The following is a 22,905-nucleotide window of genomic DNA, read 5'->3' on the forward strand; positions in this document are numbered from 1 at the left end:
GCAGCAGTGTTTTATGTTTGCTGCCATGATCTTCACACAATAATGAGAACAATCGGGATTGTAGTGGTCGTGATTTGATAAAATTAATTATTTTTACAGCTTCATCCATAACTAATTTTAGATTTGACGGCATTTGCTTCATCGCAAGTGCTTGTCTATGCAGAATACAATGACTGGAACTACAATTAGGTGCTTTATTTTTCATTCGTGACACTGCGCCTGCTGTTTTACCTGTACTCGCCTTGGCCCCATCTGTACGCGCAATCGCCGCTTTTATACTTAGTCCTAGACTCGATCTCGAATATTCTCAAAAATACTCGAGTCGGCACCTTTGATAAACAAAAAGCAAAAATAAAAACAGAAATTTAAAAATTGCGCTGAAAACAATATCGACTTTATCCTTTAAAAGTTAGAGGCGAAAGTCGCTTGTTGACAACTATAGCGCTAATTCAGAGGCGGCTTTTATCAAAGAAACTGCGCGCTCACAAGTACACTTTCAGTTTTCCGCTGGCGATAGGTATGACCAAATAGGTATGGCAAACTTAAGTACGTTCGAAAAGTAGCGTCATCCGTAAAACATAATACAAAATATTTTTTATTTAATTGTAGCAACAAAAATTGTGTATGTATTTAGGTAAAACTATGACACATTATAAGTTTTGTTGTCACATGGGGGAGGGTACGCGCATTCCACAGACCGGCAAACTTAGAGCGAACGGGTTGTACAAGTATAAAATTGTTGATACCAAACTTATGACATTTTGTACCAGCTATTGTAACACATGTTTGTACAAATACAAATAAAAAATAAATAACGTTCATAGCGTTTTGTCTCCGCGCGGCCGTGGAGTCCGCGCAGCCGCGCAGCGACCAGGTCCAGGTGGGAGGTCCTAATGCACCCACCTTATAGTCCGGATCTGGCACCAAGTGATTACCATATTTTCCTGTCCATGGCGAACGCGCTTAATGGTGAGAAGTTGGCCTCCAGAAAGGCCTGTGAAAATAAGCTCTCCGAGTTTTTTGCCAATAGGGACGCAGCCTTCTACGAGCAAAACGGCGCATATTTGACTTAAATCGGACAAATGTACACACAGTTATTATCTTTTGAAAAATCAATAAAAAAAATAAAGGAATTGTTGAATTTACCCGTACTATGCTCTTACAAAAAAGTTTATATGCATTTATTTAATTTAGTTGTAACAAATGTTTTATTTATAAATGTACAAATATTTAAAATTTTAAATAATATATAAATATACAACAGAAAAATATAGCAAGTAAGGACGTTCTAAGTTCGGGTGTAACCGAACATTTTATACTCTCGCAACTTGCAAGGATCAAAGCCCGGGAAATTAATTCAGGTGTTGGCAAAATTTTATGAAACAAAACTCCGACAACGGTTAGAAAGAGGAGATAAGGGTATAAATCTAAAAATATTCCATATTCCCAAGCAAAAGATATAAATATCAGACATCAAGCTGATAAAGTTTTATCTGAGAAAGCCTGGCATCGTGTTACATCTAAGGATAGTGATTTCAAAGAACCAGCAAACGCTTGGTTCGTTACAAATGCAATGAAAGCAAAACTCAAATTGGGAATGGGTAGTAAAAGTGAGAAAAGAAATACATCTAAATGTAAAAAATGTAAAAAACGTAAAAAGACGAAAAACGAAAAAGTATCATCTAAATATTTTTTTTATGGCAGTTAAAATAGGTATCAACATGCTTAACAAAACGAAGCCGCAGTCATTTAATGAGGCTTATAAAATTTCTCAGGATGCTATAAAGTCTAGCTTTAAAAATATAAAAATTAACTATTAATGGAAGTATTGATCCGATTCAACCCATTTTTGACACAAAGACATACTATTATATTATCGAATGAATTATATGAATTTCAATTATATGTCTTACACATTGGCCTATATTTTCGGAAAAAACTCGACTATAGGCACTGGGGTCCACATATTCAGTACCTAGAGGCTTGAACAAATTTGGTTAGATTTGGACAATTTTTGGTCACAAAGTGGCATACTTTAAACGCATTATTCACGCAAAATTTTACTCTGATACAATCATTGTTGCCTGATTGGCATAGTGGAAAAAATCAGATGGAACTTAATATGGTGTTACATGGGGAATAGGCCTGGTTGTAATCCGAGGTTATGTACCGAATTTGGTTGAAATGGGTTAAGCAGATTCCATGATATGGGTTTTCACCTAAAAGTGGGAGGTGGTACGCCCATTGTCTAATTTTGAAGTCTGTACCTATAAAGTCATCTTCCATACCATACATACCATCCAAGAGATAAATTGAATGTCTCTGGCGTGTTTAGTGCTTGATTTATCGCGCTTTCAGTAAATTATAACAGTACCATTATATGGGAAGTTGGCGGGGTTGTCACCCGATTTCACACTGTCGATAGGGGTGCTAAAAACATTTGTTCTCAAATTTTATAACCTACAAATGTCCCTTCCTAATGTGATCCCGTATATCAAATATCAGTCTTGTATCTTATTTTAGAGCTTAGTTATGGCAATTTATTTGTTTTCGATTAATGGCGTTTTATGGGCGTGGAAGTGCTTGTACTTACTGTCAAGTGTTACTAACTATTTTCTCATTGAGGTATGGCCTCTGAGAACAGTAGTGGGTGCACCCCAGAGAATCCATTTAGAAGGAACTCTCAAATTATGAGAACGCATCCTAAAAAAAAATGAGTTATACACCGTTGCGAGATCAACAAAAATGTGTGAAAATGCTAACCAGGCAATAAGAATGGACAAACCTGCTGGAGAACCACAAAACAGTGAAACTATCCAGTTCGTTAACCAGTTGGGTAGCAAGATTAAGGAACTGGAGAGTATGATGGCAGGCCAAAGGCATATAAACCAAGCCATGCGCGACTTAGTTAGCAACATAGTGACGCTACATGCCAAGGCTAAGAAAGGAGAAAACCTACCCAAAAGGACTATGGTAGGAAAAGCATCCTAAGTATATCCCATGGGTAAAAATTTAAATACTTCAAAAAGACTACGAGAGACTTTAGGATTTTTACCATCAACAAAAAAGCCTAAAAATATTATATAAGTAACATAAATAAAACAGCGAAGCCTACTTAAGCGAGACAACGAAAATAGTTCAAGGCGATACTACGGTTAAACCCGGCGAAGGCGAAACATGGGTGGACGTTGTTAAGAAAAGAAAGCCGATCGAAAAGAAAATCAGATCAAGGCCAGACGCCATCATACTCACAAAAAAAGATGGTGCATCCTACGCTGACATCCTCCGGAAAATAAAAGGTGACAGCGAATTAGAGGAGCTGGGCACAAGCGTCACCTACATAAGGGAAACTTGAAGGGAAACCTGCTTTTGGAACTAAAAAATCAAGCGGAAAAGCGTTTCAAAGCGCCTTAGAGGGAGTGATCGGTGAAAGGCAGTGATACAGCCCACAACCCACAACGTCACGATTATGTGCAAGGATTTAGATGAAATAACAACTTCGGAAGAGATTCGTGAGGCCCTGCAAAAGGAGTGCGGCATACAGAATCTGGAGAAAATTAACATTAAAAGTATGCGAAAGACCCGAAGCGGTACCCGAATAGCTCTTATATGCCTGCACGCTCAGGATACCAGGGCTGCGCTTAAGGTAGGCAAAGTTGTGGCGTCAGTGGACATGTAGCGAAGTCATGCACCAATGACCCAATCTGCATGCTTTATAAAGGAGCACACTCAGTATTGAGTACGACTTGCCCCAAGTATTTGGAGATGGTAAAGTCGTTAGGAAAATGAGGATACTGCAGCTAAATTTAAACCACTGTACTGCAGCACAAGATCTGCTTAAACAGACAATTTTGGAGGAAAACATTGATGTCGCCTTACTAAGCGAGCAATACTCCCAGCGTTTGGAAGGCACCTGGACCACAGATATATCTGGCAAGGCTGCAATATGGACATGTAAAGGCCCACCTTTTATATCCTGCTCCAAAGACGATATCTGTTTCACATGGGCAAACATACGTGCCATATACTTTGTTAGTTGCTTTGCTCCTTCCAGCGCCTCAATAAAAGATTTTGAAAACTTCCTTCTGGAGCTTGCTCTAGAAATCAGAGCAAAATCGCCAGTCATCATCGCGGGTGACTTCAATGCGTGATGAACTGTCTGGGGTAGCAGACGCACAAACCATCGTGGACGTCTGCTACTAGGATTCCGGAGCCAGACGAATCTTACGATAATGAATAGCGGAACGCAAACTACCTTCCAAAGAGGAAACAAAGGCTCAATAATCGATCTAATGTTTGCAAACGACGCTCTAAGTAGGCACATAAACTGGACGGTGTCGGATATATTTACAAGTAGTGACCACATGGCTATTATTGCTGATGTTTCGTTCTCCGGTTAGACGGAAACCCGCAGCAAGAGCACTTGCCAAAAACGTAGCTAGAAACAAAAGGAGTTTGATGACGACCTTTTTGAGATAGTTTGGGCTCAGCAAATACACCAGGTGAGGAACACACACTTGGTATCCGCAGTGCGGAAAGAACTGATCACAGCATTCGATGCAACTATGCGTAGAATAGTACACCACAATAAACGAAAGCCAGCCTAATTGTGGAATGAAAAGATAGCTACGCTGAGAAAGCTCTGTAATGCAGCAAGACTCCGTCTGCAGCGAAATCAATGTGGGAAAATGCAAACAGCCTCAGAGAAATGTTTAAAACACAAAAAAAGCTTATAAAGTCAGCCATTGCCCACAGCAAAAGGAACTGTTTTGAAAAGCTCTGTGTGGAAGCAAACGTAGACCCTTGGGGGGGGGTAAGACACAACAATCCAAAGGCGCATCTTTAATGAAGAATATCGTATAATTATTCCCAAAACACCATCTGATTTCCTATGATAAACCACGAACACAAGTTGTAGAGCCACACAGCGGGAAAAATTAAAAGTAGCAAAGCGCCTGGTATAGATGGCATACCAAACAGGCCCTTAAAAGAATCCATGAATTTAAAACCGAATGTCTTCGCAAAAATGTACAATGCGTGCATAAAGGAAGGTTAATTCAACGACCCATGGAATTTTCAGCGATTGGTTCTACTTCCCAAACCAAATCAGCCTCCGGAGGAAACCTCATCATATCGACCTCTGTGCATGCTTGACACGATTGGCAAAGTGTACGAAAGCATAGGAAGAAACCGCTTGGAGTTAGCAATCCAGAAAGCAGGCGGATTATCAGAAAGACAATACGGCTTTATGAAAAAGAGGTCCACTATTGACGCACTAAACAATGTCGTTGACACTGCGAAATGCGCAGTAAGTGGAAAAAGATGGAAAGGGGGGACTAAAAAATATTGCGCGTTGATCACCCTGGATGTGAAGAATGCGTTCAACTCGGCAAAATGGGTGTTTAACTTAGCACTCAAAATTTAAAATAAAATGTACGCGTAATGGATTCTCACAATTTATTTGACTTAATTTTTAGTATTAGATTTATACAAATATAAGTTATTAATATGGAATCCGGCGGCCGAAGTAGCGCGTGCCGGACGGGAGTAGCGAGCTTGATTGCTGTCATCGAATTTGGGGTGTTGGCGCGGCGCAGTGTGCAAAACGAATCTGATGAGTAGAGTTGCGCGCAGGATCGTTATTCTGTCGAATGAGGTGTATCTGCTGCGGAGACCATCTTTTTTGTTTGCAGAGGTGGTGTACAGGCGCGATGCTGTGATGTGTTGAGAGGTCCCGTGTGGTGATGTATGAGTGTGGTGTATTGTAGTGGGTTATACTAGGGTGCGCCAGTTTTTTCCGAGTAGAGTGGTGTGTATGTGTATGGGAGGCTTATATCATGCTGGGCCCGCTAGGCGAATTTTTTTCCTAGTATTACACGTAATCGCCGTGTTGCTGGTGGAGTAGCCTAGGGCGTGGCATAATGCTGTAAGCGTTGAAAACGGCTTTGGTTTTAAAACTTATTTAGTATGTATTTAGGTGTGCTTACGGTAAGCAATTTAATTGATTTGTAGGAGTAGCAATGTTGACCTACTTGAATTTGTTATTAATTTTACAACACATGGTATTTGTTTTTCTTTTTTGTTTTTTTACATCGTACGGAATATTCCGTATACATATATATATTAGTAAGGACACACATCTCCAAGGTTTGGCGTTCTTTGGCCTCCTGTTGAGGTCCTTTAAATAGTATTTTTTCCATCGGCATCATTAAGGATAGCGATTCCACGCCTGGCTAAGGTGTGGCCAGAATGGATGCTCCTTTGAAACCTTTGAAGAGGGATCTTGCGAGAGTGAGATTTGTGATTTTCGCTCACTTTTTTGAAGTGAGATTTACATTTTTTACAAGTGTTTCCCATAAACTACCCGTATGATGATCGCTTAGATAGTTGCGATAAGTGCGACCTTTGCTTTTTGTAAATCTGGGTGCGTCACTGTATCACATTGGAAGTATGGTGATCCCTTAACTTTATTTTCAAATTGGTTTATATTTTTGAAAAAGTAAGCTACTACAGAAGAATTTGTTATGTGAAGATTTTTCCACTTTTTGGAACAATTTTGATAGTGCGTATGCACTAATTTGGCAAGTAGGAGCGCGCCTTGCATTTTGAATCAGGATTTTTGTATCATTATTGGCAAGAGCCTTCCTGCGGGGTCAAAAAGTTACATATTTGTGTTTTTTTAAACTGATCCTGAAACGTACCAGCCATTATTTGATCTAATAGTTGTGGCTTTGTAGAAGTCTTCACAATACTGATCTTCTAGGGTTGTAATTGATATGAGGTGCCTATTTTCTAACTCTCGAAATTTCCTTGATTGTGAATTAAGGTATTCTTTTGTATTTTCGTCAACTTGAATTGTTGATGTGGAAACTGGTTTTGGAACTAGGCCACTTAGAATCCAACCAAATATAGTGTTTTGGGCTAGAAGGGTCGTTGAAATTTTTTCAACACCTTCAAGTATTAGTTCCGGTATAAGGTCGCTGCCTACTATTATATCTATTTGAGCGGGGGTATTGCAGTTGGGGTCTGCTAGCTTCAGGTGTGAAACCTTTTGCAAATGCTTGCTATTTGTGTGATTGCTTGGAAGCATATTTATAAGTTGCGGTAAGACTATAGCGCTTGCGTGAATGTGCTTATACGCTTGGGGGGATATTAGGGTAATGGGGCAGATTTTATTTGATTTTTGGACTACTCTTCCGCCTATTCCCGTAATTTTAAAATTCGATTGTTTTGATGGCAGTTTTAACCTATTTTGTGCCCTAGACGCTATTCAGGATCGTTGTGATCTTTCGTCTATTAAGGCCCTAAGTTTAAACAGTTCTCCTCGGTGTTCGATGCAGACCACTGCTGTGGGTAGTAGTACCCTACTATGGTTTTCGCTGTGTAGCGTTTGAGTTTTTAATGCCGTTGAGCAGCATAGTGCTTCTTGGCAATATTCGGAATTTTGGTTTTCGGGATTTGCAGTTGAAACTAAACCTGTGGTTCTTTTTGTATAAGCGCTTCTTTGGGGTGATTTGCTGTAATGAAGCATTGTCTGGTTTCTTTTATGACAATATAAGCAATTGAATTTGCTTTTGCAATTTTTATATGTATGCACGTGTGACAAGCAATTTGTACAAAGTTTTTTTGATCTGACAAAATTATATCGTTCGTTAACTTTTAAGTTTTTAAACTTCTCGCAAGGTTGTAATTTATGCCCTCTTGTGCATAGTTCGCATGTCGTATGTTTATTTTGTTCGGATGTGAACGATTGCATTTTGTAAAAGCTTCTGTTTAATGTGTTTTTGCTACTAGCTTGGGGTCTATTGAAACTTCTTTTTAGGTCGTGTTGAACAACTTTTTTTTAAATTAGTTGTTTATCTACCCTTTCAGCGATTTCGTACTGGGTAGTTAGAAGGTCATTCATTTGCTTCCACGTGGGGCATTTCTTTCGTGATAAGAGCGATTGCTCCCATAAAAGTAACGATTTTTCTGGTAAAGTGGCGGTGCATATATTTACCAGTATAGGGTCCCAGCTGTCTGTGGGAATATTTTGTGTCGATAAAACAGACAAACTGTTTGAAACAGTGGATTGTAGTCTTTTAAATTCTTCACTGGTTTCTTTTTGAATCTTAAGCAAATTTATTAGTGTCGTTACTTGTTTATCGACCAATATTCTTTCGTTTTCATATCTAGATGTTAGAGCTTCCCAAGCCAAATTAAAATTGTCGTCATTTAGTGCGAACTGTTTTACTATTGCGCCTGCTTGACCTTTTGTTTTGTATCGGAGGTGATACAATTTCTGAGCTTTTGATAATTTTGGATGGTTGATATATACGGCGGTGAACATGTCCCGGAAGGACGTCCATTCTTCATAACCTCCATAAAATATTTCTGTGTCACATGCGGGCAGCTCGAGATGGATGCGTGAACTTGCCTCTTGACTTAGAATTTGTGGCAGCTCTACTCTCGGATGTGGAGTAGGTGCAATCGCTTTTATTAGCTTTAATTGATCAGAAATCATAGCTTTTGTTTCTTCGTACTGGTCTAAGCAGTTTTCGTATAGTGCGTAAGCCGATGATTTAAAATCGTGTGGTAGATCTGAATTGTCATGATCTACTATGGCGTCATGAGCCGTTTGGAGACGAGTCCAAAAATTGTCAATATTTTGTTTTTTTATTTCCAATAACGATTCAGAGATGTCTTGAATCGGTGAAGATGAAAATCGAGTGCAGTATCGCGTTAATCTGTCACTCTCAGAAATGAATTTGGCAACCTGTTTTGGGCGTGTAGCTCCTGTGTAGTTTGACTTTTGTCGCCATTAACCATTTGCAATCCTGCTTGTTTGTTACAAGGGGTATTGTTGTATAATTGCCTATGAGGACTTTGAAAATATGTAAAATTGTATATACCAATATATGTAACATATGTATGTAAGTATGTTGTTCGAAATTTTTTTTTTTTGTATTTGGTTTTTAATAATTTTAACTTTTAATAAATTCGTTTATCATTGTTTTATCGCCGTTTGATAATATTGATGTTAAGTAGAGAGCGCGAAAGCGAAGTGAATGTTATGTTATTCTCCCGTATGTACTTTGAATATAGTATGTTTGTCAATTTGTAATAAGTTAGCAATGTTCTATGTTTATTATGCAGTTTGTTAATGTTTTGTATATACGGTTGTATATATGTATAAGAGGAATATATGTATGTAGGTATATAATATGCATTAAGTAAACATACATTTATGTATGTTTGAAGTTTTCTTCTTTTTTTGTGTTTATGTAATTGTTTATATTTTATAATTTTGATATGTACTTGTGCCTTTGCTAACTTAGTTTATACAATCCTGCTAATTGTTTTTTTTTTTTTAACATAAGGGTATTGCTGGAGAAATGTGCAAGAATATACTTAAATTTTTTTTTTATGTTTGTTAATTGGTGTATTTGAATACACAAAGGTAAGCTAGTACAAGGTGCATTCCAAAGTAAACAGGACTTTTTAAAAAAGACAGAACAAATGGTTTTATCGGCAAAATCAATTAATTTTATTCAAAATAGTCTTCTTCCGCTTTAATACAGCTTTTTGCACGATCCAAAAGCATGTCGAACGAGTGTTTTAGCTCGTTGCCCGGTATGGCCGCCAGTATGCCAGTGCAAGCCTTTTGAATGGCCTCCACGTCTGCATAACGCTTTCCTTTCATCGGCAAATGCATTTTTTCGAAAAGGTAGAAGTCGCACGGTGCCATATCAGGTGAATACGGGGAGTGGTTGATTGTTAAAATGTCTTTTTTGGTCAAATAATAACTTCCATCTTCGTGATATTCGGGCCGATCACGTCGAATACGGCGCGCCAAATGCCAATGCAATGCTGGTAAAAAGGAGAAAAAAAAAGACGAAGGCACTAAACTAACTGGATTGAGTAGAAAAGTGAGCTATTAAAAATATTTAATATTATGGGACTTCCTAAAAATATGAAAATTCACCAAGATTAGGACTTAATTAACACAAACGATGGTCTGATCAAATGAATATAAAAATTAAATAACAACAGGCAAAACAGGTATCAGGGATGATGACTTCAAAAGACGCTCAATGGAATATTAAGAATAATATTGTGCATACATCGGAAGGTAGAGAAATGAATTACTTACAAATAGAACTAGCAATATATACTTATAATGATGCAATTATTCACTCGACTACAGGAGAAATTCCATACAATATATAAATTTTTTTAAAAAGAGTCACCAAAAAATTATCCCCAAATAATCAAAGAAAACGAATTAAAAACATTAATAAATACAAATGCGGAAAATGCCAAAAAAAAACGATTAGTTAAGATATGTAATCCATATAAGCAAGTAAGATTGTTAAAAACAGAAGATGGGGATGTCAGAAAATATAAAAACCAGTTTACAAGGAAAAAGAAAATGTATTGATAATATAATGATAATATAATGATTAAAATTTCTTATTTTACTGGAATTTTATGTATAAATAATAATTAAATAAACCTGTGTTAACGTATCAACTAATATAAAAACAATATGTGCAAAGTTGGTATTTTATGGAACAATAACATTGGCTAAATGAGCCAAGCCTCCCACTATCGTAGGACACACCACCACACACCACCACAATACCATTCACTACCGAGAACACCAACACTTTACGTTGTGACCAGAAAGTTTTCGTAAATTGTAAATAAAACGAAAAATGTTTAATCTTAATCAATATTTATTTTGTCGGTACTGTCGGGAATCGTCTTCAGTTCCCTCTGCGAATTTTATTTTACGGCCTCAATCGAGTCGAAACGGGGTAACTTCTGTAATAGTCGCATGGGACCAAGTCCGGTAAATACGGTGGTTGATCGATGGTATTGAGCGCGTTTTTATACTCTCGCAACATGTTCCTACAATGTATAATTGTTTTGTTCACCTAACGGTTGTTTGTATCACCTAAAACTAATCGAGTAAGATATAGGGTTATATATATATAAATGTTCAGAATGAAGAGACGATTTGAAATCCGGGTTACTGTCTGTCCGTCCGTGCGTCTGTGCAAGTTGTAAATTGAGTAAAAATTGAGATAACTTTATGAAACTTGGAAGACGGTTGGTATTGCATATGAGCGTAATAGGACCACTGTCACGCGCACAAAACGCCATTAATCAAAAACACATAAATTGATATAACTAAGCTCCACAATAAGATACAAGACTGTTATTTGACATACAGGATCACACTAGGGAGGGGCATAATGATTTTAAATACTTTTCATAAATTGGGCGTGGTCCCGCCTTCTAACAGGTTTAATGTGCATATCTCCTAAGCCGCTCAAGCTATAATAACAAAATTCACTTAGAAAAAATGCTTTTAGCACTTCTATCGACAGTGTGAAAAGGGGTGAACTCGGGTGACAACCCCGCCCACTCCTCATATAACGACAGTGTTAAAAATTACTACAAGCGCGATAAATTAAGCACTAAACACGCCAGAGACATTAAGTTGCATCTCTGGGATGGTATGAGATGACTTTATAGGAACCGCTTTTAAAATTATACAGCGCCCACTTTTAGGTGAAAACCCATATCGCGGGATCTGCTATAACACAATTTTGAATTCCATCTGATTCTTTCACTTTCCACTATGCAAATCAAACAACAATGATTGTATCGGGGTAAAACTTTGTGTGAATAATGCGTTTTAAGTATGCCACCTTGTGACCAAAAATTAGCTAAAACGAGACAAAAACTGTTCAAGCCCCTAGTTGCTGAATACGTGGATCCCAGTGCCTATGGTTGACTTTTTACTGAAAATATCGGTCAACTTATTATTTTTTATTATTGAAATTCATGTAATAAAATAACTAAATAAGTAAAACTCTCGATAATAGTATGTTTTTGTATCACAAATGGGTTGAATCGGATTATTTGCATTTACTTACACATTGGCCGTGGGATTTACTACGGATCATATCTATTCACCCCAACATGATTAGTTGGAGTCCTAATTTTATTCTTAGTAATAGCAACAGCCTTTATAGGATACGTATTACCCTGAGGACAAATATCTTTCTGAGGAGCAACAGTAATTACTAATTTTATTTTAATTTTAACGCCACCCTAACACGATTCTTCACATTCCACTTCATCTTACTATTTATTTGTCTAGCAATAACACTAATTCATCTTTTATTCCTCCATCAAACTGGTTCTAATAACCCAATTGGATTAAATTCTAATATTGATAAAATCCCCTTCCACCCTTACTTTTCATACAGGGATATTGTAGGATTTGTAATTATAATTACATCTTTAATTCTTTGAGCATTAATTAACACATATTTATTAGTAGACGCAGATAATTTCATTCCAGCTAATCCTTTAGTTACCCCACTTCACATTCAGCCAGAATGGTACTTCCTATTTGCTTACGCTATCTTACGATCAATCCCCAATAAACTAGGAGGGTTAATTGCTCTAGTATTATCAATTGCCATTTTAGCTATTCTTCCGTTCTACCACTTAAGAAAATTCCGAGGGATTCAATTTTACCCAATTAATAAAATTTTATTTTGAACTATAGTAGTTACAGTAATTATACTAACATGAATTGGTGCGCGCCCAGTAGAAGAACCATATGTTCTAGTAGGACAAATTCTAACTGTCATTTATTTTCTATACTACAATATATTATCAATCATATAATTAACTAGTCAATGAGCTTGAACAAGCATGTGTATCGAAATCACAAGATAGAAATTAGCCTTTCTATTGACTTTACCAAATACTATTAACCACATATAGTTAATCAATAACAACTTAACCCCAATAATAAATAATAAAAAATTCAATGAAAAAGGTAAAAAGCTCTTTCAAGCTAAATATATCAACTTATCATAACGAAACCGAGGTAAAGTCCTCCTAGCTCAAATAAACATAAAATAAATAAAAGTTAATTTAACATAAAATATAATATTAAACAAAAACAACACAAAGTCATATGCTTATAAATAAAATTCTAGCATACTCAGCCATAAAAATTAATGTAAATCCTCCTCTTCTATATTCAACATTAAGTCCAGAAACTAATTCAGATTCTCATTCCGCAAAATCATAAGGAGTGCGATTAGTTTCAGCCAAACAAATACAAAACCAAACCAACCCAATAGGAAACAAAATTACTAAACAGCAAATAAATTTGTTTATAATAAAAAAAAATTTTAATATTATATCTTCCAATTCTTCCAAAGGAAAATAAAACCAATGCCAATCTAACCGAATCTGAAATTGTTTGTGCAACCGCCCGCAATCCGCCTAATAAAGCATAATTAGAAATTGATGATCAACCAGCAATTATAACAGTATAAACACCTAAACTAGTATAACACAAAAAAAATAATAACCCTAAAATAGCTTAATTGCATCACAAAAAGGTTGAGGAATCCCTATTAGCCCAACCTTATTAGGACCCTTCGCTCTAAAATAGTCAAAAGAGCTACTCTTACTAAAACACAAATTACTAAAGTTAAACTACCAATAACTGATAAAATAAATTATTTTAAAAACAAGTACTATTTGTAATATAAATTACATAAATAAATTCTAAATTTATTGCACTAATCTGCCAAACTAGTAATTAATCATATTCTGCAAATAAAAATCATTATTTTAATATCTGGTCCTTTCGTACTAAGATATTATCAAAAATTAAAGATAGAAACCAACCTGGCTTACGCCGGTCTGAACTGAGATCATGTAAGAAATTAAAAGTTGAACAGATTTAACATTTAAGCGGCTACACCTAAAATTATATCTTAATCCAACATCGAGGTCGCAAACTTTTTTATCGATATGAACTCTCCAAAAAAATTACGCTGTTATCACTCAAGTAACTTTATCATATAATATAATCACTATTAATGGATCAATCTCTCATATATTAATGATTTAAAAAATAATAAAAGTTCATTAAATTTTAATATCACCCCAACAAAATATTTTATACTATAAAAATAAACCAATTCCAAAAAATTTAAATAATATAAAATATAAAGATTTATAGGGTCTTATTGTATTTTAATTATATTTCAGCCTTTTGACTAAAATATAAAATTCTATTATAAATTTATATGAAACAGCTTATAAGTCGTCCAACCGTTCATACCAGACTTCAATTAAAAGACTAATGATTATGCTCCCTTTGCACAGTTAGAATACTGCCGCCATTTAAACAATTTTAGTGGGCAGGTCAGACTTTAAAAATAACTCAAAAAGACATGCTTTTGATAAACAGGTGGGTGAAAAATTTGCCGAGTTCTTTATATAAACGTATCCTAAAAAATTATTTAAACAAAATAAATATACTAATTCTACCATAATTCCTTTTTAGATATTATTAATAAAAAAAATTTATAAATAAATTAAAATATAATAAATAATATAAATATAAAATAATTTATAACAAACTATTTAATGATTGCTAATTCTAAGCATACATTTTATATTACTATTATTAATTTTTAAAAATTTATCTTAAAGCTTATCCCCTAAGATATTCAAATTAATAAATTCATTAGTTAATTAAGTAACTAAAAAATCAAAAATTTGTAAATTAAAATATTTCTAAAAAAACTAGATACCTTTATAAACGAATAACATTTCATTTCTAATAATATATTTAAAATAATTTCGACACATTAACTTTAATAAATTATTAACTCTTATAAAATCGATATTAATAAATTACTATTAATTATTTAATAAACCCTGATACACAACGTACAATAAATCAAATTTTCTTTTATTACAAAAATTTTCCAAATTATTTCAACCACCTTTCACAATACTAATCAACTATTATAAATATTACTTTTTCATTAAAAATTACTAGAACAATAAATTATAAAATTTTTTTAATACTTAATCATAAAACTAAAAAAAATTTATAAATAAATATTAATTCAATTTATATTGATTTGCACAAAAATCTTTTCAATGTAAATGAAATGCTTTACTAAGTAAGCTTTAAATTGTCATTCTATATATACCTTTCGGTACATCTACTATGTTACGACTCATCTTGCCTTAATAAAAAGAGCGACGGGTGATGTGTGCATATTCTAGATCTAAAATCAAACTAATAATCTTTAAAATTTTACTATCAAATCCACTTTCACTAAAATATTTTAAAATTAGATCCATCTAAATAAATTTATTGTAACCCATCTCTACTTAAACATAAGCTACATCTTGATCTGATATACATTCTTATAAAAATTATACAAAATTATTATTCTAAAAAAATTTTCTGATAACGACGGTATATAAACTGAAAAATAAATTCAAGCGAGGTTCATCGTGGATTATCAATTACAGGACAAGTTCCTCTGAATAGACTAAAATATCGCCAAATTTTTTAAGTTTCAAGAACATAACTACTACTACTTTAGTGTTTACAATTACATTTTAAATAATAGGGTATCTAATCCTAGTTTATAATTAAAATTTACAAGCTTCAAATATTGCCACAAAAATTCTTGAATTTAAAATGTCACCTAATAAACATAATATTATTTTAAAACAATACATTTTAACTCACACTAAACTTATTTTATTTGCATTATTTTTGTAACCCCACTGCTGGCACAAATTAGCCAATACTAGATGAAATTACTATTTCCAAGTTCCCTTGATTAATAATATTATTTACTGAGGTTATAAATAAAATTTAATTACTATTAAAATAAATAAAAATATACGCAAAAACTTACATATAAAATAAATCTATAATAAAACTTAAAGCCAAAAAAAAACTTTAATGTTAAAAAATTAAATTGCAGATATAATTTTTACACAAATTACTAATACACTTAAATAACAATTATTAATCAATACAAATATAAAATTTAAATATTAACATATAAAAAAGTTAGTAGTTTTTCCCGCGTTAGTAATCACCCCCCAAGTTAAATACCGTTTTTCATTGAGACAAACTAGATGAAATTAGCCTATTTTAAATAAACTTAATTTTCCAATTTATACATAAATTAATTTAATAAATTATAACTAAACAATAATAATAATTAATTACTTATAAATTATAAAAAAAAATATAAATAATAATTGAAATAATTAAAATGAATTAATAGGAATTTAATTAATATAACAGTTTCATCTAGTTTTTTTTATTAATAATACATTTAAAAAATATTAAAATTATTTATAAATATACTAATTAAAGTATTTACTTTTAATCAATTTAAAATTTTTATTTCTATTTTATTAAAGATAAATAGACGATATACCAAGTTAAGATTAATAGATATATATATACATATAAATATTTAATTAATTAATAGATATCTATAGTCATATAAAAAAAGTTTAAGATTCATAGATGTATTAAAATATTATCAATTTATTAGTATATCATATAATCTTACATTATAAAAATTTCTATAGATCAATGCTAAAAATAAATATATTGTATTCATATATCTATTTATATGTAGTTGGTCTTTTAACTCTCGGAAATGTCTATATTGGAATTTCAAATTATAAGTTAGTTAATTTATTACCATTTTTGTTTAATTTACTTTTTTTATTTACGTAAATCATATAAGTCTTAAAAAAATTAAATAATATACACACTATATAATTAAGTATAAAAAAAACTAGATGAAATTAGCCTATTTTAAATGAAATAAGTTAATTTCATTCAATGATTGCCTGATAAAAAGGGTTACCTTGATAGGGTAAATTATGTAATAATATTACATTCATTATATTTAATAGAATTAAACTATTTCTAAATGTATCAAAAACTTTTGTGCATCGTACACCAAAATATATCAATAACAACTTAAAACAAGTAAGGAAGGGCTAAGTTCGGATGTAACCGAACATTTTATACTCTCGCAAAGTCAAATGGTATACTCGTTTGAGATTTCTTTGTGGATTGACTGATATTTTCGGTAGAAGGTCAACTATAGGCAATGGGGTCCATATATTTAGTACTTAGGGGTTTGAACAGTTTTGGTTCGATTTAGACAATTTTTGGCCGCAAGGTGGCATACTTTAATTGCATTATTCACGCAAAGTTTTACCCCGATATAATCATTGTTACCTGATTTGCATAGTGGAAAGTGAAAGAATCAGATGGAATTGAAAATGGTGTTACATGGGAAGTAAGCGTGGTTGTAGTTCGATTTCGCCCATTTTCGCACTATGACATAGAAACATGAAAAGAACGTTATGCACCGAATTTGGTTGAAATCGGTTGAGCAGATCTCAAGATATGGGTTTTCACCTAAAAGTGGGCGGTGCCACGCCCACTGACTAATTTTGAACGCGGTTCCTATAAAGCCAATTTATATCATCTCAGAGATAAAATTTAATGTCTCTGGCGTGTTTAGTGCTTGATTTATCACGCTTTTAGTAGTTTTTAACAGTACCGTTATATGGGGAGTGGGCGGAGTTGAACCCGATTTCAACTATTTTCACATCGTCAATAGAAGTGCTAAAAACATTTGCTTCTAGTGAATTTTGTTATTATAGCATTAGCGGTTTAGGAGATATGCACATTAAACCTATTAGAGGCGGGGCCACGCCCACTTTTTAAAAAAAAGTTTTAACTGCAGATGCCCCTCCCTAATGTGATCCTGTGTACCAAATAACAGTTTGTATCTTATTGCGGAGCTTAGTTATGGCAAGTTATTTGTTTTTGATTAATGGCGTTTTGTGGGCGTGGCAGTGGTCCGATTACGCCCATCTGCAATACCAACCGTCTCACGGTACCAAGAAACATGTCTACCAAGTTTCATAAAGATATCTCAATTTTTACTCAAGTGCTTGCACGGACAGACGGACGGACAGACGGACGGACGGACGGACAGACAGTCACCCAGATTTCAACTCGATCTCTTCATCGTGATCATTTATATATACATAACCCTATATCTAACTCGATTAGTTTTCGGTGATACAAACAACCGTTAGGTGAACAAAACTATTATACTCTGTAGCAACAGGTTGCGAGAGTATAAAGATAAGCTAATTAAGTTACTGGGTTCATACCCCATTTATTAAGGTTGTAATCCTTTTATTTTTAATTTTTAGTAATTCAGCTAAAATTATATTTTGTTGTATCCTAAGAACAGGAACTATAATTACTGTATCGTCTAATTCTTGGTTAGGTGCTTGAATAGGATTAGAAATTAATTTATCAGTATTTATCCCCCTATAAAATAATAATAATTTAATATCTACAGAAGCCTCATTAAAGTACTTTTTAATTCAAACCATAGCTTCAGCTGTATTATTATTCGCTATTATAATAAGATATTTAAATAATCAACCAATTACACAAGATAGCTCCATCTATAGTGACTTAATAATTACCTCAGCATTATTTTTAAAAAGAGGTGCAGCACCCTTTCATTTCTGATTCTCTAATGTAATAGAAGGGATCTCCTGAATAAATGTATTAACTTTAATAACATGGCAAAAAATCGCACCTCTTATATTAATTTCTTATATTACACCAACCAACTTTATTGTATTCGTAATTATTACTTCAAAAATTATTGGTTCATTAGGAGGGCTCAACCAAACTTCCCTATGAAAATGCATGGCCTTTTCATCAATTAACCATTTAGGATGAATGCTAGCAGCTATACAAGCAAATGAATCAATATGACTTATATACTTTTCATTCTACACATTCTAATACTTCAGTTTAATTTTAATATTCAAAAATTTTAAGATATTCCACATTAATCAATTATTTAGTTCATTCTTCAATTCTAAAATTTTAAAATTCATCTTATTGTTAAATTTATTATCTTTTGGAGGGCTCCCACCTTTTATCGGATTTTTACATTAGTTATCCAACTATTAGTATTAAAAAATCAATATACTCTAATACAAAAAAGTTATAACAGTGATAACAGTGATAACATTAATCACATTATCTTTTTATTTTCGATTATGCTTCGCAGCTTTTATACTTAATTACTACGAAAACAATTGATCTATTGACATAAAGATTAATAGCATTTCTTTTAAAACTATAATTATTCTATATTTTATCTCCACATTCAATTTAATGCTAGTATCTATAATTTATTTATTCTTATAATTTTATAGTAAGGCCTTAAGTTAATCAAACTAATAGCCTTCAAAGCTATAAATATAAGTTTAATCTTTTAAGCCTTAGTAAATTCTTACTCCTTTAGAATTGCAGTCTAATATCATTATTGACTATAAGGCCATGACTAAAAAGAATAAGTTCTTATAGATAGATTTACAGTCTATTGCCCAAACTGCAGCCATTTAATCGCAACAATGTCTATTTTCAACAAATTACAAAGATATTGGAACCTTATACTTCATTTTCGGTGCTTGAGCAGAAATAGTCGGTACATCCCTTAGAATTTTAGTCCAAGCAGAATTAGGTCATCCTGGAGCACTGATCGGAGACGATCAAATTTATCATGTTATTGTAACTGCTCATGCTTTCGTAATAATTTTCTGCATAGTTATACCTATTATAATTGGATGATTCTTAAATTGATTAGTCACTTTAATGTTCGGAGCCACTTATATAGCATTCCCCCGAATAAATAACATAATCTTCTGGATATTACCTCCCTCTCTTACCCTATTATTAGTCAGCAGCATAGTAGAACACGGATCTGGTACAGAGTGATCCACCCCTGTCATCCATTATTGCTCACGGAGGAGCATCTGTTGATTTAGCTTTTTTTTCATCTGTAGAACCGCTAGCGAAAAGTGGCGGAGAAATCAACTACGGATTCAAAAAAGTAAAGGTCATGACCTACAAGTCAGACGCCGATGCAGGTGAATACTTGGTATCGGAATCGGAGTGCGAAGTCAAGGAAGATCTAGTGGAGTCCTCGAACCACGCAGAGATCACAGATCAAGGTGAGTGTACTTCGGGGTCTGAGCTTGCGGACAGACTCTCTAAGCTTTACACTGAGAGTGAGCTTTTAAGCGACTCTCATGATGATGCAGAGAAGACAATAACTAATGCGTCTTCTCCAAATTAATCTACACCACAGCAAACTAGCGTCTCTTGCCCAAGTTAACCGCATGGCAGAAGAACGGCCTGACTTTGTCCTCATTCAGGAGCCATGGGTTAGTGGAGGGCGTATTTGCGGTCTGAGGACACCAGGATATATTCTATACGCGAATGGTTGTGTAGGTAAGCCTAGGACATGTATATTGGCTAGCAAAAAGCTTAATGTCTTTTTATTACACAGTTACAGTAGTAACGACACTACAGTGGTAAGCTGGGAGACGGGTAAAAATAAATACCGGCTGGCATCATGCTACATGCCGTACGACGAGGTAGCAGTACCATCGCAGCTGTTCAAAGAGCTGGTACGAGACACCGTAGCATCCAAGTGTTCGATTATACTTGGGTGCGACTCCAATGCGCACCATACACTATGGGGAAGCACGGATATTAATGAAAGGGGTGAGTTGCTCTTTAATTATTTAATAGGAAGTAAACTTTTGTTATGTAATAAAGGTAGTACGCCAACATTTATAACCAGAAACCGACAGGAAGTATTAGATATAACACTGGTATCGGAAGAACTGGTGGATAAAATAACACATTGGAGGGTATTGGAGGAACACTCCTTCTCAGATCACGGCTACATTGAGTGTATAATTGAAGAAAATGTAGTTAGGGAAGAGAAATTTAGGAATCATAGGAAAACGAACTGGCAGATGCACATGCAGGAGCTAAAAAAGCGTATTCCCATGATTCCACCATTTAAACCGGAAAAGAAAGAGGACCTAGACATCCTCGTTAAACGCTTCACAGATTCTTGTCGTCAAGCACTAGAGGTATCTTGTCCATTAACGTACAGTAGGGGAAGAATTAGACCTCCTTGATGGTCTCCAATATTTAAGAACATGCAGAAAATTTGCAGGAAGCAATTCAATTTTGCCAAATTATCTCAGGAAGATACAGAGTGATCCCAACTATCATAACCACCTTCGGACATACAAAAAGGAGGTAAGAAAAGCAAAAAGAAATTCGTGGAAATCTTTTTGTAATGACATCGAAAATACGGCAGAAGTGTCTCGACTGAGAAAGATAATGACACAGTCGAAACATAGCATCGGATACCTTCAGAAGCCAGATCACAGCTGGACGGTATCCAGTAAAGAGACTATGGGCCTACTAATGGATACTAACTTCCCAGACAGCTCCGAGAACCTCATAGGGGAGCATATAATGGAGAGTGAAGTAGGCTCAGAGTCCCCTCCGCTAGACATAGTGTCAGATGGCAATGTTTATTGGGCAATAGGCAGCTTCAAGCCTTATAAAACGCCGGGACCAGACGGTTTATTCCCGGCTCATTTACAGCAGTCCCTGAGCTACCCAATAAACTGGTTAACAACCATGTTCAGAGGGGCATTGAAATTAAACTATGTTCCCTCGATATGGAGTGAAGTTCAGGTGATATATATACCAAAGGCTGGCAAAAGCTCACACATTAATCCAAAATATTTTAGACCAATTAGCCTTTCATCAATTCTATTAAAAACGATGGAGAGACTAATATAAATACATGTAAAGGACATACTAAACCCAAGAAAAATGACGGTTTCCCAGCATGCGTACTCGAAGGGTAGATCTACAGAAACGGCATTAAGCTCAGTGGTAGCAGAGATTGAAAAGTCTCTAGAAATAAAAGAATACATCCTCGTAGCCTTCCTAGACATAGAAGGTGCATTCAACAACATCCAGCCGAAAGCCATATTGAGCGCGCTCAAAGATCTGGGCATATCTGAGCCTCTCCGGAAGTTAATTGAACAGATGCTCTTGGGCAGGTCAATTATTTCAACGCTGGGAGCTTCAACGATGCACAGATCTGTCCGAAGGGGTACACCCCAAGGAGGCGTGTTATCCCCACTTCTCTGGATCCTGACAATGAATAAAATGCTTGTGGAACTAGAAAAGAATGGGGTACATGTTGTGGCCTACACTGATGATGTGGCAGTCTCGGTTAGGGGCAAGTTCCCGAACACCCTCGCTAGCCTTATGCAGACAATATTAAACGATATTAATCGAGGGGCGTTTCATGCGGACTGAATTTAAATGCTAGCAAGACAGAACTAGTATTGTCCACTAAGAAACACAGTACTCCAGAAATCACGCCGCCATTTTTAAATGGCACCAGGCTAACGGTAGGAGATAAAGCAAGCTACTTGGGACTAATTTTAGACAGGAAGCTTTCTTGGAAACAAAACTTGGAAGCGAGGGTAAAGAAAGCAGCTACAGCGCTTTACACATGTAAAAGAATGGTGGGGCCCAGGTGGAGACTGACACCTCGGGTGGCTCACTGGCTGTACACAGCAATTGTAAGGCCGATCATGACCTACGGTATAGTAGTATGGTAGCCAATTACAGAAAAGAAATATGCGATTAGAAGCATGGAAAGTATACAAAGAGCAGCTAGGATTTGCATCAGTGGAGCTCTCAGAACTACGCCAAGCCAGGCACTCAACATAATTTTACACTTGCTGCCAACAGATCTGTAATCCTCCCTACTAGTCGCCAGCAACAAGGGGCATTCTATGATACTTAGAAAGTTCCCGTTACTTCCCATAACTACGGATTTTCGCAATCCTATGGAGCTGAACCTAAATCCGGTCCTCAATATTGCCTTCCCCTCCAGAAAGGAGTGGGAAAGGGACGTAGTGAACAAGGAAGCAGGGATAAGCTTCTATACGGATGGTTCCAAACTGGATAACCGAGAAGGCGGCGGTGTCTTCTCGGCCAAACTAGATACCAAAATCGCCTTCCGGTTACCAGACCACTGCAGTGTCTTCCAAGCGGAGGTCAATGCAATTGAAGAAAGCCTTCTTGAACTAACAAGA

The 22,905-nt window shown here is 34.9% G+C and overlaps 2 pseudogenes; one reads left to right on the forward strand and one right to left on the reverse strand.

Annotated features, from left to right (window-relative positions):
- Positions 1-12,698: 12,698 nt before the first annotated feature.
- Positions 12,699-13,740, reverse strand: LOC138855833 (NADH-ubiquinone oxidoreductase chain 1-like; annotated as a pseudogene).
- Positions 13,741-16,796: 3,056 nt separating this feature from the next.
- On the forward strand, positions 16,797-19,195 carry LOC138855845 (NADH-ubiquinone oxidoreductase chain 2-like; annotated as a pseudogene).
- Positions 19,196-22,905: the final 3,710 nt, after the last annotated feature.

The sequence above is a fragment of the Bactrocera oleae genome, chromosome 2 (genome assembly GCF_042242935.1).
Source record: "Bactrocera oleae isolate idBacOlea1 chromosome 2, idBacOlea1, whole genome shotgun sequence".
Taxonomy (NCBI): domain Eukaryota; kingdom Metazoa; phylum Arthropoda; class Insecta; order Diptera; family Tephritidae; genus Bactrocera; species Bactrocera oleae.